Source organism: Ambystoma mexicanum, chromosome 3q (genome assembly GCF_040938575.1).
Source record: "Ambystoma mexicanum isolate Mex_15411 chromosome 3q, UKY_AmexF1_1, whole genome shotgun sequence".
In the NCBI taxonomy this organism is placed as follows: Eukaryota; Metazoa; Chordata; class Amphibia; order Caudata; family Ambystomatidae; genus Ambystoma; species Ambystoma mexicanum.
The window spans coordinates 200763858-200785986 of record NC_090926.1 but is presented as its reverse complement, the minus strand read 5'-3'; positions in this window follow the sequence as shown (position 1 = coordinate 200785986).

Genomic DNA, 22129 nt, shown 5'->3' with positions numbered 1-22129 from the left:
CGGACACGGGGAGGACTCTGGCACACATGTTTGGCTTCTACGTTCCTTGTAGTGCTGCATCTCCACTTGCTGGACAGTGCACAGGCAACAGGGCTTCCCTGTCTACAATGCCAGTATATGGATGAATCCTGCTTTAGTCAACATGCAGGCTGAGAGAAGATCCCAGGATCCGAAACAATGTGTAAGGGGGGTGCCCAGCAGATCCCAGGATCCAAAACAATGTGTAAGGGGGTGCCCAGCAGGGTAAGGTTTATACAGACATGACTTTACAGGAACAGAAAGCACTTGCAAGGTGGCTGCCAGGAGACAGTACCTCTTTGTTGGTAAAGTAAGAGGGTATGGCTCTGGTTTCTTGGGGAGTATTCAGTCAGCATTGACCCTTCAAAAACTTATCCAAAAGTGCCTCGACTAAGATTCTGGCCTTTTGGCACTGGAAGTATGTTCAAATGTTCTTGTGCAAACGAGACCAAGTAACTTTGACAAAACATTTATTTTAAGGGTGCTCTCTTTATAGTTGAAAGGGACTACACTCAAAAACAAGTCAGACAACAATACGCCTCTCTCTACAGGAAATCTTACAGCATATCATGGACTTTCCGAGTAAGAAAACTGAAAAGGGAGACCCAAACATGGCCCTCGTTACACCCATCCCACTCTTAGCCCGGAGACAGAGAAAAGAGAGATGTACATCATTGTGGGCCCTTCGTCTCTATCACTGATGTATCGCAGGTGTGAGAAGCGCTACGCACTCAGACAACTGTTCAGACCATACTCGGATGATAGTATTGAAGAGATACAGCTGTCATCAATTGAACAATTTGACTGACTGCAACCTCGAAGAACGCCGATGACGTCACGACTGACGTTATGATATATATAGGTTAGAAATGAAGCACATAGACATCCTTGCACAAAGTTATGCAGACATTTAGCATTATTGCTCATAGTCACAAAGAATATGCTTATGACTCACATAGAGGACTGACACACGAATACCCTTTTGCTACGCGGAAACCGCAAGATGCATAAGAATACATATGAACTGCTTGCTGATGCTTAACTTCAACTAAAATGGGCGGCCATGTGAATAAAGATGGAAGCCATTGGCACACTGGAGTGAATGGGAAAAGCAGGACAAACTCCAGCACACAGAGAAAGACAGACAGGATGATACCGCTGAAGCATGCACACCAGGCTTTCAGCGCAGACACTGAAAATCCACAGGATTGCAAACAAGAGAAATCAATTTTGTTGGCTTTACACACATGATATGAACCTACAAGACAGAGCCTATTAATTCGAGCCAGACTGAGAAGTCTGTTCTCATTGACCTAGAGGCAGGAGGATACAAATGTAACTCAGGTTCAAAGCCGAACGTTGATGATGATGATAGGTTATTTATAATGCTCTTAATACCCTCTTAATTCTAAGCGCGGTCCCGGGGATCTAGCCTGTGGTGCTCTGTGTTATCTTGCTTCCAAGGCGAGCACATTGCCCCTGCGCTATCCTCCCAGTGAGCTCTGTCTCAAGGCCTAGGAGATATGAGATGGTAACTCATTGGGAACATGCAGCACCTTTGGGGTTGTTCCCACTACCTTGAATAGTTGCACTTATCCAGGTAACTCTCCAAAACCTGAAGGCTGAGAAGACCCTTTCTGTCCAATCCCTAATCACTTTCCACGCTAAGATTGCACTATGTTGCATGGGCCAATCACCTTTAGCTAACTTGCAACTTTGTATTCGTAACACATAGAGGTGGTCTCAGGAAGAGACACCAGATATGGCTTACCCAATGATCACATTAAACCATTACAGGATATATATGTAGTTCGCCTCGCTAACCAATCCCTTCCCCTGCTAGAGTTTAGGGATATAACCTTGGTTGCGTGATGTCAGACTTTAACAAAACTGGACGACAGGCATCTGGAGATTGAGAGCGCTTGGACAATATTGCATTGTTCATGCTGGAATCCCTGTCGATGAATTGCTAATGAAGACAGTGAACTGTGTCCTATGGCTGGATCTTCCGTTCTCGTGGCACGGGATTTCCAGGGCCCGGTTCCTCTTGCATGTAAATGGGGAAACTTATAATAGTTGGCTTGCTACTATTACAAGTGGTAGTTAGAGGATGTTTGCTAAGACCCCCTCAGCAATGAAGCTGTCTTTTTCCTGCTGCGTGCCGAAGGGATGTGTCGCGACCCACGAGGAGCAGAGTAAAAACCACATGTGGACAGTGAAAGGTCATCAGGAGCAGCATTGGAGAAATTCCTGCCAACTCACCATGGGACGCCAAGCAGACCAGACGGCGGAGTGGCAGATTGTGGGAGAGGCTGTGCCTGAGAGCTTCAGCAGATCCATGGAGTGTAAGTATAGACTCAGCCATATTACAAATACTGGTTTCCAGACGCGTTAGCTGAGGTTACGGATGAAAAAGAAAACAAAAAACTGTTTACCTGTTCTCTAGGAGCTTGCTTAGTTTACTGATGAAAAAAGACAAGAAAAAGGATACCCGTTCTATAGGAAGTTAGCTTGGTTTTACAGATGATTTATGTATGGATCCCTGTGTCTAGGTGCTAGCGTAACTCACTTAGGTCGCGGAAGGTGGTTTCTTAGTTTATCTCATTGAGATGTATTTCTATATCCAATAGTATAGAAGAAGAACCACATGATTTTGGCATTCCCTGTGATTTGAGAGATAGGAAGACGGCCGTTTGTTATGCCCTTTGTGTTGTTGTGTCTTGGAATATTGTAATACTGGGGAGTACACTCAAAGTATTGGGATTTTTATTTGAAGTATTGAGATTCTTGTTTTAGGCTCATGACATTACACATGAGTATGATGAATAGGACATGGTGCGTTGATACAAGAGCGAAGGCCCAAAGTTGGGCACAGGCGTGGTGATAAGAGATAAAGAGGAAAAGTAGAGAAACAGGAAGTATTTGAAAATAGAAAACAATTGTTTCTTGCTTGATGAGGTGATGTTCAGATTATCAAAGACTGGTATTCCATTTCGGCTTGGCTCGAAGAGCATGTGAAGAAATTGTGACTTGGCCTTAAGGGCAGACTATACAGTACCGGAGATGCACGGGGCACACTCTTGTTGACGGTGGTGAGCCGCAAAGGCTGGTAGAAGTTTTTGAGAATTATTATGGTTTTGGAGAAGTTGTTTGAGAACTGACAATAATTGTGAAACATATAAATTGCCAAAGTGATCTGCAAGCAAAACTGATGGGAGACGACAAAGGGATATTGAGACGTAGTGGGGATAACGAAGTGACAGTCCCACCAAACGAGTGGGTAGGGGGACAGATACTGCTCAAATTAGATGGAAGGAATGTAGCTGAGCATAGAAGTACAGAGGAAGAAGCTCAGAAACAAAAGGGGACAGAGAATGAGCACAGATAATGGAAGACATGGAGATAAGAGGGAGAGGAACATGAGAGGCTCAAAAGGGAGAGAGAGAAAATACAAGAGAAGGAAAGGGAGCAAAGGGAGAGGAAAAGACAGAAGCATATAGAAGAAAGTGCGATGAGAAAAGCGGAGGAAGAAAAAGAAAGGCAAATGTGGATGAAGAGAGAGACGATGAATTAGAAATTGAAAGACTCGTTAAAGAGCACTGATGCCAAGAGGAAGAAGAATGGGAAAGAGACAGAAGTAGGGAAAGGCATCCTAAGGAGGTAGCCGACATCATGACAGGACCAACATGTCTAGATGACAATGAGAAGAGGGGATGGGAAGGAAAATAGGGATAATTTATCTGAGCAGGAGGGATAGTACCTCTGCCTGGAAGACAAGCAGAAGCATAGCAGGGTCTCCATTGAGGGGGGACAGCAACTCACCAGAATAACAGGTAAGTGACAAGGGAGACGCATGTTAAGGAGAATTAATTTTGAAGATGAAGGAAGGAGGACAGCGACGCCAGTGGGGGAACCATGGGGTCAGATGAACACCAAGGGGAAAGTAACAATGAAGAAGAGGGGAGACCTAGTCTTCCATCCATGGAAGTAAGACACAAAAGGGAGACACTTTGGGGTAGAGAGGAAGACTTGGGGAAAGGCAAGCTAAAACCCAAAGTACCTCTAGAGGGTCCAAAAGACAGGTTGCATAGCACAGACAAATTTACTACATATTCACTGAGAGCTTTACAGAGATCAGAGAGTATGCCCTATGTGCTGAAAAATTCAATAAATGTATTTCAGAAAGCACATGCTGAGGACCAGAGAGTGTGTTATTATTAAAAAATATATCATTTTATTCTGTTACAATTTCATAAAATACATCATTTTTGAAAAATTATAAGACAACAATTAATTTCCCATCAACATATATTTTTGTGAACAAGTTTGTTTGTGCAAATAGCACATTTTTGTGTAGACATTTCTCCTATGTGTATATCACTAACACACCATTCTACCATTCGTCTTCACAATCAAATCTAGTTTGTATAGAGACATTCTAAATAACTTTTACAGTAGTAATACTCCTACTTTGACAGTCCACCATTATTAAGGGAGGCGGACGACCACGGTATATACCATGGCAATAGATGGATAAGGATAATCTGAGTTGAAAGTTGCCCATAGGAGTGGGGGAATGGATATATGAGTTCAAACGATTAATGGCAGGGACGTCTCTGGCAGTGGGCGACATGAAGAGCTTACTCTCAGCCATTCTTGGGGAGGAAGCGGACGATGTTTGGAAACGGGCACAGTATCCCGGAGTGACAGCACAGACACGGCACATGATGGTGCACTGTTTAATAACTGCAGAGCAGCCGTATGGCAAGCTCTGAGAGTACAGTACCCAAACACATCTGACATAAGCATGATTATTCCACGCATAATGGGTGAGGACGAAGACCCATTTTAATATATTCAGGAGATGCAAGAAGGTTGGCCTCTCGAGACGAGAGAGCTGTGGGATAAAACAGTATGATTATTTTATCATATATTAAGCCAAGGGCTACCAGAGCAGGTACAGAAGTAACTAAAGAAATTAGTGGGTATGGAAGCAAAGCTGTGGTCAGAAATTCTGTAGACTATTGCACATTATTGCTGACTAATGCAGGAGAATGCAAGAAAGAAACACGAGAAAAGGAAGCCGGAAGAAGCAAAATGAGTGCAGAAAAAGCTATCAAAGTATACAATGGAAGGGGTGATGTTGACAAGCAGACAGAGAGTAGCTACTCAGAGCCCACAAAATAGACAAGTGCCATGGGGAAGTTTTGCAGGGAGAGGAGACACCATTTATTGGTAAAGAGGAAGGGGAGAAATGCACTGGGGATGAGGGTTTTGACATCCAATCTAGCAGGGTGGAGACAGGTTTAATATAGGAAAACAGAGGCCTATGGGGGTCCACCACAATGCTGAATGTGCAGTAGAATAGGTCACATAGCGCGACTGTGCAGGAACAGAGGTGGAATGCAGCAGAATGGGTTGGGTGAAATATCAGACAACATACCCAGTGATATACCAAGCAGAAGAGCCTGACTACTATCCCCATGATCATACGCAGACGCAGACGTATGTGCTGCAAACAGCACCAACACAAGGTGGACAGGTACAGCCACAACAGCCCATGGTGTACACACCACAGACACAAGAATACACACAGTCACCAAAACCAGAACAGCAGGCACTGGCACAGCACATAGTTATAGCCACGAGACACATACGCTCTGCAATGCAGATTCCCAAACAGAGACAGGGGAGTGTGACTGTGTGGGGTGGGGCAACCCTTTCACAGGGACAGGAATCTCTCTATACCCACAATAGCACAGCCCACAGATGGACCTGATGTGTTAAATCCTATCTGTTACACCCCACCGAACGAGGAAACACGTGGAGGGGTGACCATAGGTGACAAGACGTTTTCCTTTCCCGTAGATATGGGGGTGACCAGATCCTGTATTAGGAAAGGGAGATACCAAATGTCAGGCATTGCCATGAATGCACAGGGATTTTCTGGGGCAACAAACTTGGCTCCTTTCACTGACGAGCTTCCGCTTTCCGTAGTCGAACATGACCTCACCATGGCACTGTTATATTCTCGACAGACACTAGTCAACATAATGGATAGGGACATGTGGAGCCAACTGAACATGACCATTTCATTCTCTGAACAGGGGATAGTATGCTGAACCCCAGGAATTTACTACATGAATGCAAGAGAACTCATTCAGACATTTTGCAGTCAGACTGTACAGGGGTTACGGGTGCCATTGAGTCCTGAGTTATTCCAATATGGAGTAGAAGTACTATGAGCATGACATCCAGGGGTACAGGGCAAATTGCTTTGTTTACCCAATGGATTTCTGTTTAGACTAGAGATCCCCTTAGACAAGAAGGAGGGACAAGTGTTTCCACTACAACTAGAGATGATTATAGTGAGGGATGGGACAATAGTCCTTCATGAGACTGATGATACAGGATGGGCATGAAAAACAGTAATCGTGTTAGGAGAAGGACACAGACTGACTGACTTGGCAGACAAAGAATTGTTTTGAGACGGTTATTCAGACCTTGAGACAGTGTTCTTTATGAGCATTACCTATTGGGTGAGAATTAATTACAGGGAAGTACCACAGAGAATGGCCTTAGTTAAAAAGGCACCACTGCCATTTCTTGAAGACGACCAAGTGCAAGTACAGAGTATTTTATGGACCAACAGTCTGTATGATGTTGGCCTGCTAAAAGCATTAGGAGATAATAATATCAAGCTTAAGCCAGGGCTGGTCTTGCCAAAGGCAAAGCAATATTCTTTGTCCAGGGATGCAGACAAAGGCATTTTTGAGACAATTTCTGCGTTAGTGCAGTAAGGGATCTTGGTGTATTCAGAATCACAGTGTAGCACGGCTGTGTACCCTGTGAAAAAGATGACAGGGGGATCATGGTGCTTTATTCAGGACTTGCACCCTCTGAACCATGTTGTTGAAGCAGAGTTCCCATTAGTTCCCAAACCTGTGACAATACTAGCATTCGGTCGGAAGCTACCCATTTCAAGATGATAGATTTGAAGAATGCTTTCTTCTCAATATCACTTCATGATGAATCACAGGATCTGACTTCATTTCTACATAGAAATAAAAAGTGGAAACACACGAGATTTCCTCAGGGGTACTGTGAATCGCCCTCTATATTCATTATGGTTCTCCAAATGGACCAAGGGAACATACATCTGGACAGCACAGTCATTCAGTCTGTAGACAATATCCTAGTTTGCAGCAGATCAGAAGAACAGTGTCAAAAGGATTCAGTAAAGTTGCTGACAGTGTTAGCAGAAAAGGGTTACAAGGTGCACAAGGTGAAACTACAATAGGTGTTGTACATTGGACAGTTTATATCACAGGAAGGTAGGAAGGGAACCCCAGAAAGAGCGGAGGCGCTCTTTAGAACAGCACCACCATGGACGGTAAGGGAAATGCAGCAATTCTTAGGTCTCTGTAATTATGGCGGGGACTGCGTATTTGACTATAGCACATACACAAGATCTCTTTAAACTGGCTTTGGGAGGCCCAGAGGGGGGATGGTAACTTGACATGGACACAAGAGATGACTGAAGCACTTGAGGAATTGAAAGGGGCAATATGTACAGCCCCAGTGATAGGGATTACAGTGAAGAATTCTATCTGGTCTCACACTCAAACAGAGTAGTGATGACGGCGGTGCTTACACAGAAGTCAACTTTAGGAAACAAACCAGTGGCTTGTTATAGTGGACATTTAGACCCAGTAATGATGACATTATCCTTGCAAACAAGCCTTGGCTGCAGCTGCATTTGCACTGGAGAAATCGGTGAGTATCACAATGCGGTGCAGTACCACACTTTACGTGAAGCATGCCCTTTTTGCTATCCTCGAAAAGCCTAAGAGCACATTGACCACGAATGGAGCATCTGGATATGAGGTAATCCTCTTGAATACACAATAAAAATTTGGAGGTGCAGAATTCTAAACCCAGCAACATTTACAGCTGAACCATTAGAGGATGGAGATTACGTGCACAATGGTAATACATACACAAAACACTATGACGACATTCCCAGAGTAGGAGAGAATGCCCTTGAAGGCAAAGAGGTGCTTTATATTGACAGATCTTTAACTATAGACCAAGCGACAGGGGAGAGACATGCTGGGACGGCATTAGCAAAAATAAAACTGGACAGGACAGTTGAAGTAGTGGCGAGCATAAAATTGCCATCACATTTTTCACAGCAAGCGACAGAATTAGTAGATCTTATGATGTTATTAGAAGTGCAAGAGGACGAGGAGGTTACTGTGTACTCCAACTTTGCCTACGTGACATCCACAGTACACGCTGGACTGTCACTGTGGAAAAGGAGGGGCAAGCGACGTGCTGACGGCACGCGTCCCTATTGGCCAGGCTGATATACGCACTACAACTCCCATCGGCCATAGCGGTCATGAAGTGCGAGGGACACACAGGGGGGGAATGATTTCCTGTGGCAATAAAGCTGCAGACACAGAAGCAAAGTGAACAGCATATTTTACAGAAATAAATGAGTTTGACACCCCATCTAACACACAAATATGCATGCACACCATGATATTGAGGGTACGGTCTAGTTCATTGCCTGTTACCCAAAAAGTAGAATTTCAGGGGCAAGCACTCATTGAAGAGAAAGAATTGTGGGTGAAGTGAGGATGTTCAATATCCCCTACAGATGCATTGTGGCGACAGGAGAGCACATGAAAGCTGGTGATTCCCACAATATTGTTGCAGATTGCAGTTACACAGCTGCATTGTGCCACTCACCTTAGTAAAGACGTTCTTGCTGTACATATTGGGGAAGATTGGTTCTGTCCCAATCTGGTGGAATATATCGCCACTTTTATTGATACCTGTATGGTATGTGAAATGTTCAATGCAGTTAACACATTACGCATAGTGCGAGGAGCAATACCCCACCCTAATAGGCCTTTCCAACACCTCCACATAGATTATGTGGACATGATGCAAATGTGCCAATGGTACCACTACATGATCCTATTGGTGTGCCCTTTTTCTCGATAAATCGAAGCTGGTCCATGCTCAAACCCTGATGCCCTCAGTGAAGCAAAATTCCTTGTCAGAGAGGTGTTCCCTTGATGGGGCTGTGTGAGGTCCTGCGTTCAGACAACAAGCCTTATTTCGTAAACGAAACCTTTCAGCACATCACAGTCCTGAAGTGGATTAAGCATACATTTTCCTGCGCTTATCACCCGCAAGCGAATGGAATTTGTGAATGGCTCAACGGCTTGCTCAAAGAAAAGATTGCTAAAATAAAAGCAACATTAAAGTAGGGATGGTTGCACTGCCTGTATCTGCGTAATATTGTTTGGTTCTCGTACAAACCCAGGTTTGAGGGACCCTATTCCATAGAACAAGCAACTGACAAGACAGTAAAGCTCATAGAAAAAGAAGGCGTGGAACTACATTGGAGATGTCGAGCACTGCAGACAGGAGACCTTCTCGGCCCAACATGTAGACGATTTGATGCAAGAAGAAGAACAACAAGAAGAATAAACACTTGAGCAGATACAAACCCCGTCAATGACTAGAGCTAGACAAGAACAGAATAAAAAGTTAGATAAGGCTCACTGTCATTTCCCTACAACAGGTAATCATTGTGAAAGTATGGATTGATTTTTGGCTAATGATTCTATACCTGCACAACCTTTAAGGATCACTTTTCCAAACTTGTAGCCACACCCAGACAGAAGATTCTGCCTAAGGTGTTCTTTTATGCTTTCTTTCTTTACTTAGCACACACTTACCAAATATTAACCCATGGCAATACACCTGTTATTGCATTGCTTAAAAGTGCCAAAGTGCGCCTTGTCTGGGAGCAAATGCTTTTTGCTGCACTGACTCAGTATTACCACAGGAGAGCTTAACTAACAAACAAAACAGTAATGGTGCATTTCGAAAGTATTTTTCAAGTGGTCTCATGAACCTTACGGACCATATAAAAAACATCTGGCATTACAGAAGATGGAAACTATAACAAGATCTATTGTGTTGATATTTATTGCTTTCTGTTGTCTCAATTTCTTTTCATTACCCTGTTTGCACTACTAAAAGTTGTATTATCACATGCACATGCTTTGGTACATTTTAACACAACCCCAATCCCTGCTCTCACTGAAGCCATATCTGTGCGGGTAACCAACACTGCTCGAGAAGTAAAGAGATTCAGGCAAAGCGCAGATATATATTTTGTACATGTAAATTCATACCTAGTGATTTAGCCCACGTGTCTAATAACGTGTGATACAGCACATGACCAAGGTCGGGAGAGAGGCAACGAAGGAGAGCTATGTGTGCTCGCTCATCCCTTATGCCATGAGTACCTCCCGAAACATTCATGGCAACAGAAATCCCAACAGCCAGAGCACAATGCCTTATGCACCTATCGCTCTGTAGAACAAGAGGCTGATTCCATGGGAGGTGGGCCACATTAAGATGTATGTCATGGAAGATGTTCACATATGAGGATAGCTACATGAACACTGAGAAGATGATAGATGACTACTGGAGTACTGACAAAACAATAGAATACGCTCCCAACATCCCAAACAAAGTAGAGGCCAGAATAGGGCCAAAGAAGGGAAAGCAATGCCCGAAGACAGGACAAAGAGCGATAGAAGGGATGCCAGGATGCTGGGAAAGACCACAGCTACTAGTATACAGCCAAATATTCACAGGAGAAGGATGGAAGGAATGGTAGGGTTCAAAGCAAATGCACTCCTGACAGTTCCAGTAGAAGTAGTGCAGAAGGAAAATGACGGTCTCCTCAAGGAGTGGGCAGCAAGTGCAAAACTGCTCTCCTGGGTGGAGAACAAAGCAGGCCCCATGACAATCATACCACTCGAGAATGCTTCCTTGTGTATCCAGAATGATGGTCCAGTGAAGGTTGGCGAGAACAAAGGATGCAAGTGAATATCGAAAATACCTGTCATGATCACTAGGGGGTCTCCACATCACCCACATATTCACACTACACCTGGGGCCAAGAAAAGGGAAGGCTGGACATCATTGTTGCGCACCTGGCACTCATCATGGCCATAGGTCTGTCCTTTAACATTGTGTAGGCTGTACCTCCAAGATGGCCGCCCTGAAGCCCATCCAGATTCACCATCAAGATGGTCGACAGCGACAGCTTTGCCATTCCTCTTCTCACAGAGGTGCAGCCTAGTGCTCATGGGTGGGTGACTAAACCACACCCATGCTTTCCTCCATACTTTGTGTTACTCTGCTTGCAGCAGTGTGATGCTTACCGCAGGCTTCAGCTTCCAGCAATCCGGTCCTGGGAATAAGGAAAGAAACCACAGGTTAAAGACGGGGCGTTACAAGGAAACAACAAGGGAAAGCACAGAGCCCTCACTGTGTCGCGCATCTCTTCTGCGCATTCCCTGTGATTCCGGTGAAGCATCTGTCCCTCAGTGGTTCCAGCTCCTTCTGCTCCAGCCCGTTGCCACATCTGTCCCTCAGCAGCTCCCAGCTTCACCAGCTCCAGGTATTTTGGCTCCGGCCCGGTGTGATGCTGGAAATGCATTGGATGGACAGGGCCTCCATGTCCTTGTCCTGTAGTCCTATTATCATGTGTGTTCTGTGTTATCTTCTGCACAGGAGTCCATGTGGGACTCCTGACATTGCAGCCCTTCCTCTTTCTGGTTTTGTGAACAGACCCTTGGAATACCCTTATGGCACCCATGGGTGGGGGTACAACCCTGTACCCCTAGTGCATGTTTTTGGGCACCTGTGTGTGGCCCACAGAGCAGGGTATGGGCTGGTGGCAGCTCCATGCTGAATTTGACAGGTGCTCTGATTATACTCCATTTTGGGATACCCAGGCCCTGCCATTGGAATCAGTTGATTCCTGATAGGAAACAAGATGGCCCCTGTGGCCTCTTGCTTTCTATTGTCTGTTACCTTGTTTTCCCAAAGTACTGGGAATCCCTGACTCTGTCCCTTCCCCTGACTGGCTGTTGGGTGGAAGTTACATATATGGTATTGTGGGGAAGTCCAGGCCAGACTGGCTGGAGCCTTCCCAATGGCTGTATGTTGTGGGTACGCCCGTGGGGTGGGACCTGGGCTAATGGAGTGTGTTACGAATACACATTTCATGTTATGTGTGTCTAGTTTCTGGTGTGTGACACAATGACTGAGACAGCCCTGCCCGAAACTGGTATGAATGCAGTGCGGAGTGCTGAATGGCTGGGTGCTTGTCCCAATCCACATTCCTTGTTGTGAGTATCTGGATAAAGAAAAATGGCATGAATGCACTGTGAGCATGAATGTCCGCCTGCCTTCTTGACTGTCCGCCTGAATGATTGGTTGCCTGAGTGTGACCCAGCAGAGTGAATGAGAGACCAAACAGTATATCTGGGGACCTCTCACTGATGGAAATTGTTCAGAAGCTGAAGTTGAAACTTGAAGCTGCTTATCCTTGAAGCCCGCTGGAAGAAGAAGAATTGCTGCAGCTTTCCTATACCAATCTGAAAGCTGATGTGTCTGTCAAGGACTGATCCAAAAGAGTACTTGGCTCGGAGACCTCTTCCCAAGCTACGAGGGACCATTGTGCACCAGCTTACCTTCACCAAGGCTCCCTGGAAGTCAGACCTATGAAAGGCTGCCAACCGGAGATGTGGACTGCTGAGGAATCTGAAGTGAAGCACCCGGACATTGAAGTCCAGCGCTGTCGATGAAAATCACCGTAGACCGGAGCTGCAGCGCTCCAAGCCTAAGACATTTGAATCAAGTATTCCCTCGCTCATCACTGTCGACCGCTTTGTTCTGCTGGAGAAAGTCAAGGTCGCCGCCGAACCAAGGAGAATCCGCCGGTAGGTTTCCCACACCCAAAGTCCTCAAAGACGCCGACAAAGATCGGAAAGCCAGCTATGGTCGAGTCCTGATTGCCGAAGCCAAACGCTGATGACCCGACACACTTGCTGGGCCTACATTCTTCATTGGCTCTTTGCGGCAACAAACTATCATTGTCGAGGTGCACCGCACACCTCATCTTTGCAGGACGTCCATGACCGATCATCAACGAGCACCGCCAAGACCGAAGCTGCTGCCTCAAAACCATTATTCACCCTTTTCTTCGAGGAATCTCGACGATCCATGGCTCTTGCCTTAAAGGGAGTTCACTCAAGAAGGATCCGTCGATGACCCGTCGTCAAACTCTGCTAACCCAGGTACATTGGGATAGTAGAACATTTGTAGAAGGAAATAAGACTCTGCTAAAAAATATATGAACTGGGCTTGTCAAAATACTTTATTTACAGGTTGCCCAGGTGGTGCGATCCTCACACAGAACTGTGTCTAGGTAAACGGGCACCCAGTATTCTGCCAATTGCTTAACCAACTTGTTTTCCTCCCAATTATATGGTTGATACCTTTTGCTATTGATTTGTATGCCATTTGAAACTGTCAGTAGTTGGTGCATTTTTATGGAATCAAGAGTAATCGTGGTAGCACGTAGAGACTGTGTGCATTTATCATTACAGTATTGCCTGAGCACAAAGTGTGTTAGTGTATTTGTATATAACTTGAACCTTATTTATATAAAGAACTGTGCTATCACTAACATAGTGTGTGGGCATTCCTTTGTGGGTGTTTGGGGACAACACTGTATTTAAGAACCCCCACGCATCACCTCCTGAGAGCTTAAGCCTTGATTGCTCGTCCAATGTTACCATATAGAGAATCTTGGCTGGTGTGCTCTGAGCTTCTACTCTGCCAGATAGAGACCCGGAGTACAGATACCCCCCTCCAGTCTTTACACCCGGCACCTTTAAAGACAATGAAGAAGACAAACTGAGCGCACATAGTAAGCGTGTTAAAGCAGCAATACTAAGCAGTTTACAAGGACCAGCACCGTGCGCAAGGCAGCAGCAGAGCATGCAAATCAAAGCCCCAAAAGCGCACATCTGGAGAGCAGCGCAGAGACACTGAGAAAAAAGTCAAAAGAATAAACTGAAAAAAACAGACATTTGTTCATCCAAGCCACAGCCGGTCTGGGCAGAGTCAGTGAAGCAACTGGTGCAGATGAAGAATAGGAACCACACGCACCTGTGACAGTCAACATGAAGGAGTGCGCCCCTGTGACAGTCAACAGGTGAGCCCAACCTTCCACTGGAGGGGGTGAAAGCCAGGGGGTGCATTACACAGTCATCCTGGGGTTACAACATCCTGCACCTATACTCCACACTCCCGCTTATTCCACCCCACACTTGGATGGTGTTCACTTTTAGCGCCACACGGGCGTGGAGCGACAAGAGGTGAGGAATTATCATCAGAAGGTCCAGGCGCTCTGCAGAGTCCAAGGTAAGCGTTACAATACCAGGCATGAAGATTGGTACTGCAGTGTTAATGGTTCACTACTGGGCCTGCAGATCAAAGATATACATGCAATTACCGCCAAACTGGGAAGGAATATGCTCTCTGATGCAACTGAACACACCAGCTTTAGTAGTGCCTCGAAAAGACATACAAGTAGATCAGGGGTGCACAACTGATTTTGACAGAGGGCCGAAAGTACCTTACATGAGGGCTATAGTGGGCCGAAAAGTAAAAGTGGGCGGGGCGGTAGGCGGGACATGTCAGGAGGCTTTTTCAACCCCCAATTTGTATTAAACACATGGAAAAAGATGTTTTTGAGGGGTAACGATTTTTATTGCATCTCAAACTTACATTTTGTACTACACATTTTCCATTGCTATCATTTATTTCGATTTAGTTATTGTATATCGTCTATTTAATTAAATTATATATATTTTATTGACCCTTGATTGGACATTCCGTTATTTTGGACTGCTATAGTTTGCTGTTTGGGTTACCCAAGAGGAGTATGGCCTTCGTTGAGTCAGGTTTCCTCAAAAAAGCAAAGGATGTACATCTCCTAACTGTGCCTGTTTTAGCTTTATTATTGAGTTCACTCTTGGAGCAACACTATGCCCCATGGCTCCCATCCCCAACCAAACACTATGCCCCATGGTCCCCTCACCCCCAACCAAACACTATGCCCCATGGCTCCCATCCCCAACCAAACACTATGCCCCATGGCCCCCTCACCCCCAACCAAACACTATGCCCCATGGGCCCCCTCACCCCCAACCAAACACTATGCCCCATGGGCCCCCTCACCCCCAACCAAACACTATGCCCATTGGGCCCCTCACCCCCAACCAAACACTATGCCCCATGACCCCCACCCCAACCAAACACTATGCCCCATGGCCCCCACCCCCAACCAAACACTATGCCCCCTGTCCCTCACCCCCCAAGCAAACACTATGCCCCCTGTCCCTCACCCCAACCAAACACTATGCCCCATGGCCCCCTCACCCCCCTAACCCCCAACCAAACACTATGCCCCATGGCTCCCAACCCCAACCAAACACTATGCCCCCTGTCCCTCATCCCCAAGCAAACACTATGCCCCCTGTCCCTCACACTCAACCAAACACTATGCCCCATGGCCCCCTCACCCCCCTAACCCCCAACCAAACACTATGCCCCATGGGCCCCTCACCCCCAACCAAACACTATGCCCATGGCCCCCACCCCAACCAAACACTATGCCCCATGGCCCCCACCCCCAACCAAACACTATGCCCCCTGTCCCTCACCCCCAACCAAACACTATGCCCCATGGCCCCCTCACCCCCCTAACCCCCAACCAAACACTATGCCCCCTGTCCCTCACCCACCAAGCAAACACTATGCCCCCTGTCCCTCACCCACCAAGCAAACACTATGCCCCCTGTCCTTCACCCACCAAGCAAACACTATGCCCCCTGTCCCTCACCCCCAACCAAACACTATGCCCCCTGTCCCTCACCCCCCAACCAAACACTATGCCCCCTATCCCCCAACTCAGCACACACACATGCACCCTTACAGACCCGAACCCCCCACCCCCCAACTCAGCACACACACATGCACCCTTACAGACCCGGACCCCCACCCCCCAACTCAGCACACACACATGCACCCATAAAGACCCGAACCCCCCACCCCCCAACTCAGCACACACACATGCACCCATACAGACCTGAACCCCCACCCCCCAAATCAGCACACACAGACCCAAACCCCCCCAACCCCAACTCAGCACACACACAAACATGCACCCATACAGACCCGAACCCCCACCCCCTCAACTCAGCACACAAAAAACATTCAAATCAAAACATTCATACACATCCGACTCCCACCCCCACCCCCGCATCTGGGTTACCCAAGAGGAGTATGGCCTTCGTTGAGTCAGGTTTCCTCAAAAAAGCAAAGGATGTACATCTCCTAACTGTGCCTGTTTTAGCTTTATTATTGAGTTCACTCTTGGAGCAACACTATGCCCCATGGCCCCTCACCCCCAACCAAACACTATGCCCCATGACCCCCACCCCAACCAAACACTATGCCCCATGGCCCCCACCCCCAACCAAACACTATGCCCCCTGTCCCTCACCCCCCAAGCAAACACTATGCCCCCTGTCCCTCACCCCAACCAAACACTATGCCCCATGGCCCCCTCACCCCCCTAACCCCCAACCAAACACTATGCCCCATGGCTCCCAACCCCAACCAAACACTATGCCCCCTGTCCCTCATCCCCAAGCAAACACTATGCCCCCTGTCCCTCACACTCAACCAAACTCTATGCCCCATGGCCCCCTCACCCCTCTAACCCCCAACCAAACACTATGCCCCATGGGCCCCTCACCCCCAACCAAACACTATGCCCATGGCCCCCACCCCAACCAAACACTATGCCCCATGGCCCCCACCCCCAACCAAACACTATGCCCCCTGTCCCTCACCCCCAACCAAACACTATGCCCCATGGCCCCCTCACCCCCCTAACCCCCAACCAAACACCATGCCCCCTGTCCCTCACCCACCAAGCAAACACTATGCCCCCTGTCCCTCACCCACCAAGCAAACACTATGCCCCCTGTCCTTCACCCACCAAGCAAACACTATGCCCCCTGTCCCTCACCCCCAACCAAACACTATGCCCCCTGTCCCTCACCCCCCAACCAAACACTATGCCCCCTATCCCTCACCCCCAACCAAACACTATGCCCCATGGCCCCCTCACCCAAACCAAACACTATGCCCCATGGCCCCCTCACCCCAACCAAACACTATACCCCAAACACACTCTCAAGCATGCACCCATACAGACCCGAACCCCCGCCCTCAACGCAGCACACACATTCTCAAGCATGAACCCATACAGACCCGAACCCCCCGCCCCCAACGCAGCACACACATTCTCAAGCATGCACCCATACAGACCCGAACCCCCCACCCACCAACTCAGCACACACACATGCACCCTTACAGACCCGAACCCCCCACCCCCCAACTCAGCACACACACATGCACCCTTACAGACCCGAACCCCCACGCCCCAACTCAGCACACACACATGCACCCATACAGACCCGAACCCCCCACCCCCCAACTCAGCACACACACATGCACCCATACAGACTCGAACCCCCCACCCCCCAACTCAGCACACACACATGCACCCGTACAGACCCGAACCCCCCACCCCCCAACTCAGCACACACACATGCACCCTTACAGACCCGAACCCCCCACCCCCCAACTCAGCACACACACATGCACCCTTACAGACCCGGACCCCCACCCCCCAACTCAGCACACACACATGCACCCATAAAGACCCGAACCCCCCACCCCCCAACTCAGCACACACACATGCACCCATACAGACCTGAACCCCCACCCCCCAAATCAGCACACACAGACCCAAACCCCCCCAACCCCAACTCAGCACACACACAAACATGCACCCATACAGACCCGAACCCCCACCCCCTCAACTCAGCACACAAAAAACATTCAAATCAAAACATTCATACACATCCGACTCCCACCCCCACCCCCGCATCTCAACATACACACAAAATACATTCAAATACAAACATTCACACACATCAGACACACCCCCTACCTCCGCATCTCAACATACACACAAAATACATTCAAATCAAAACATTCATACACATCCGACACCCCCCCCACGCCCGTATCTCAACATACACATAAAATGCATTCAAATTCCAACATTCATACACATCCGACACCCCCCCACCCCCGCATCTCAACATACACATAAAATGCATTCAAATTCCAACATTCATACACATCCGACACCCCCCCACCCCCGCATCTCAACATACACATAAAATGCATTCAAATTCCAACATTCATACACATCCGACACCCCCCCACCCCCGCATCTCAACATACACATAAAATGCATTCAAATTCCAACATTCATACACATCCGACACCCCCCCACCCCGCATCTCAACACACACAAAATACATTCAAATCAAAACATTCATACACATCCGACACCCCCCCACCCCCGCATCTCAACATACACACAAAATGCATTCAAATTCCAACATTCATACACATCCGACACCCATCCCCGCATCTCAACACACACACAAAATACATTCAAATTCCAACATTCATACACATCCGACACCCCCCGCCACTCCCCCATCGCAACATACACACACAAACATAAAGTAAAACAGACCCGACACACAAACGCAAACAGACCACTTACCGGAGACGTGCTGGAAGGCAGGTAAGCGGCAGGTAAGCAGGAAAGCTGGAATCGTACTACGGCTGGCGTGGTCCAAGGCTGAAATGCCTTCCGGCATCAAGCCTTATGGACCACGCCAGCCGTAGTGCTGGCCCTCCATTGGGTCAGCACACACACACTACGTGGCTCGTAGGAGCAACGTGGTGCATGTGTGCTGAGCCAATGACGGCCAGTGTTTTGTCCGGCCCGGAAGACAACAAAGACTTTCCTAATGGAGGGCGGCCGGGGGCCGCCCTCCATTAGGAAAGTCTTTGTGCCTCGCGGGCCGGACAAAAGAGCATGGCGGGCCGCAACTGGCCCACGGGCCGTATGTTGTGCACAATGGCTGTATGTTGTGGGTACGCCCGTGGGGTGGGACCTGGGCTAATGGAGTGTGTGACGAATACACATTTCATGTTATGTGTGTCTAGTTTCTGGTGTGTGACACAATGACTGAGACAGCCCTGCCCGAAACTGGTATGAATGCAGTGGGGAGTGCTGAATGGATGGGTGCTTGTCCCAATCCACATTCCTTGTTGTGAGTATCTGGACAAAGAAAAATGGCATGAATGCACTGTGAGCATGAATGTCCGCCTGCCTTCTTGACTGTCCGCCTGAATGATTGGTTGCCTGAGTGTGACCCAGCAGAGTGAATGAGAGACCAAACAGTATATCTGGGGACCTCTCACTGATGGAAATTGTTCAGAAGCTGAAGTTGAAACTTGAAGCTGCTTATCCTTGAAGCCCGCTGGAAGAAGAAGAATTGCTGCAGCTTTCCTATACCAATCTGAAAGCTGATGTGTCTGTCAAGGACTGATCCAAAAGAGTACTTGGCTCGGAGACCTCTTCCCAAGCTACGAGGGACCATTGTGCACCAGCTTACCTTCACCAAGGCTCCCTGGAAGTCAGACCTATGAAAGGCTGCCAACCGGAGATGTGGACTGCTGAGGAATCTGAAGTGAAGCACCCGGACATTGAAGTCCAGCGCTGTCGATGAAAATCACCGTAGACCGGAGCTGCAGCGCTCCAAGCCTAAGACATTTGAATCAAGTATTCCCTCGCTCATCACTGTCGACCGCTTTGTTCTGCTGGAGAAAGTCAAGGTCGCCGCCGAACCAAGGAGAATCCGCCGGTAGGTTTCCCACACCCAAAGTCCTCAAAGACGCCGACAAAGATCGGAAAGCCAGCTATGGTCGAGTCCTGATTGCCGAAGCCAAACGCTGATGACCCAACACACTGGCTGGGCCTACATTCTTCATTGGCTCTTTGCGGCAACAAACTATCATTGTCGAGGTGCACCGCACGCCTCATCTTTGCAGGACGTCCATGACCGATCATCAACGAGCACCGCCAAGACCGAAGCTGCTGCCTCAAAACCATTATTCACCCTTTTCTTCGAGGAATCTCGACGATCCATGGCTCTTGCCTTAAAGGGAGTTCACTCAAGAAGGATCCGTCGATGACCCGTCGTCAAACTCTGCTAACCCAGGTACATTGGGATAGTAGAACATTTGTAGAAGGAAATAAGACTCTGCTAAAAAATATATGAACTGGGCTTGTCAAAATACTTTATTTACAGGTTGCCCAGGTGGTGCGATCCTCACACAGAACTGTGTCTAGGTAAACGGGCACCCAGTATTCTGCCAATTGTTTAACCAACTTGTTTTCCTCCCAATTATATGGTTGATACCTTTTGCTATTGATTTGTATGCCATTTGAAACTGTCAGTAGTTGGTGCATTTTTATGGAATCAAGAGTAATCGTGGTAGCACGTAGAGACTGTGTACATTTATCATTACAGTATTGCCTGAGCACAAAGTGTGTTAGTGTATTTGTATATAACTTGAACCTTATTTATATAAAGAACTGTGCTATCACTAACATAGTGTGTGGGCATTCCTTTGTGGGTGTTTGGGGACAACACTGTATTTAAGAACCCCCACGCATCACCTCCTGAGAGCTTAAGCCTTGATTGCTCGTCCAATGTTACCATATAGAGAATCTTGGCTGGTGTGCTCTGAGTTTCTACTCTGCCAGATAGAGACCCGGAGTACAGATACCCCCCTCCAGTCTTTACACCCGGCACCTTTAAAGACAATGAAGAAGACAAACTGAGCGCACATAGTAAGCGTGTTAAAGCAGCAATACTAAGCAGTTTACAAGGACCAGCACCGTGCGCAAGGCAGCAGCAGAGCATGCAAATCAAAGCCCCAAAAGCGCACATCTGGAGAGCAGCGCAGAGACACTGAGAAAAAAGTCAAAAGAATAAACTGAAAAAAACAGACATTTGTTTGAAGATTGGTACTGCAGTGTTAATGGTTCACTACTGGGCCTGCAGATCAAAGATATACATGCAATTACCGCCAAACTGGGAAGGAATATGCTCTCTGATGCAACTGAACACACCAGCTTTAGTAGTGCCTCGAAAAGACATACAAGTAGATGGATTCCCCAAAATGAATACACACCAGAGGAAGAATAGGTCTGTAGAGCTAGTGCAAGTGCTGATAGCAGCCTCAGTGCTAGTATTATTTGCCTTGTGCGTTATCAGAGTAGCTGTGGCGCAGTGCAAGAAGACTACTGAAAAGACGATAGGGATGAAACTATTACTGGGCGTGGAAACGAAAGCTGAAGGAGAAACACAGACTCTCTGGGTGTTGCAATCACACCTGAAACAGTGTCCTCTGTTTCCGCCAGGTACAAGATTCTCCTTTCCCCTGGATCCACGCAACTATTGGGGAAGATGGGTGTGGTGTAAACCCAATGGAGATTGCTACTAGATAACCTGTAGCGAGCACTGAGGTACCATGGACATTTAGGAGGAGTAGCGAAAAGTATGGATACCAAGGTTGCACATGAATAGAGAAGGTTGTCAAGGAAGTGTGGTCGACTTGTCGACCAGAGGGGGATTGAAGAAGGAGACACAAATGTGGCCCTCATGCCAATCATCCCACTCTCAGCCCGGAGACAGAGCAACAAAAGATGTACATCACTTCTGTGCCCTTTGTCCCCATCACTGATGTATCGCAGGGGTGAGAAGCACTACTCACTCACACAACCATTCAGACCATACCGGGATGGCGGTATTGAAGAGATACAGCTGTCATCAATTGAACAAGTTGACTGACTGCAACCTCGAAAAACGCAGATGATGTCATGACTGACATCATGACATAGATATATTAGACATGAAGCACATAGACATCCATGCACAAGGTTAGGCAGGCATTTAACTTTATTGCTGATTGACATTCAGAATATGCTTAGGACTCACATAGTTAGAGAACTGACACACGTATATCCTTTTGCTACGTGGAAACGGAAAGACTCATAAGAATACATATTAACTGCTTGCTGATGCTTAACGCAACTAACATGGCGGCCATGCCAATAAAGATGGAAGCCATAGGCGCATTGGAGTGAATGGGAAGAGCAGGACAAACTCAAGCACACAGAGAAAGACAGACAGGCTGATTCTGC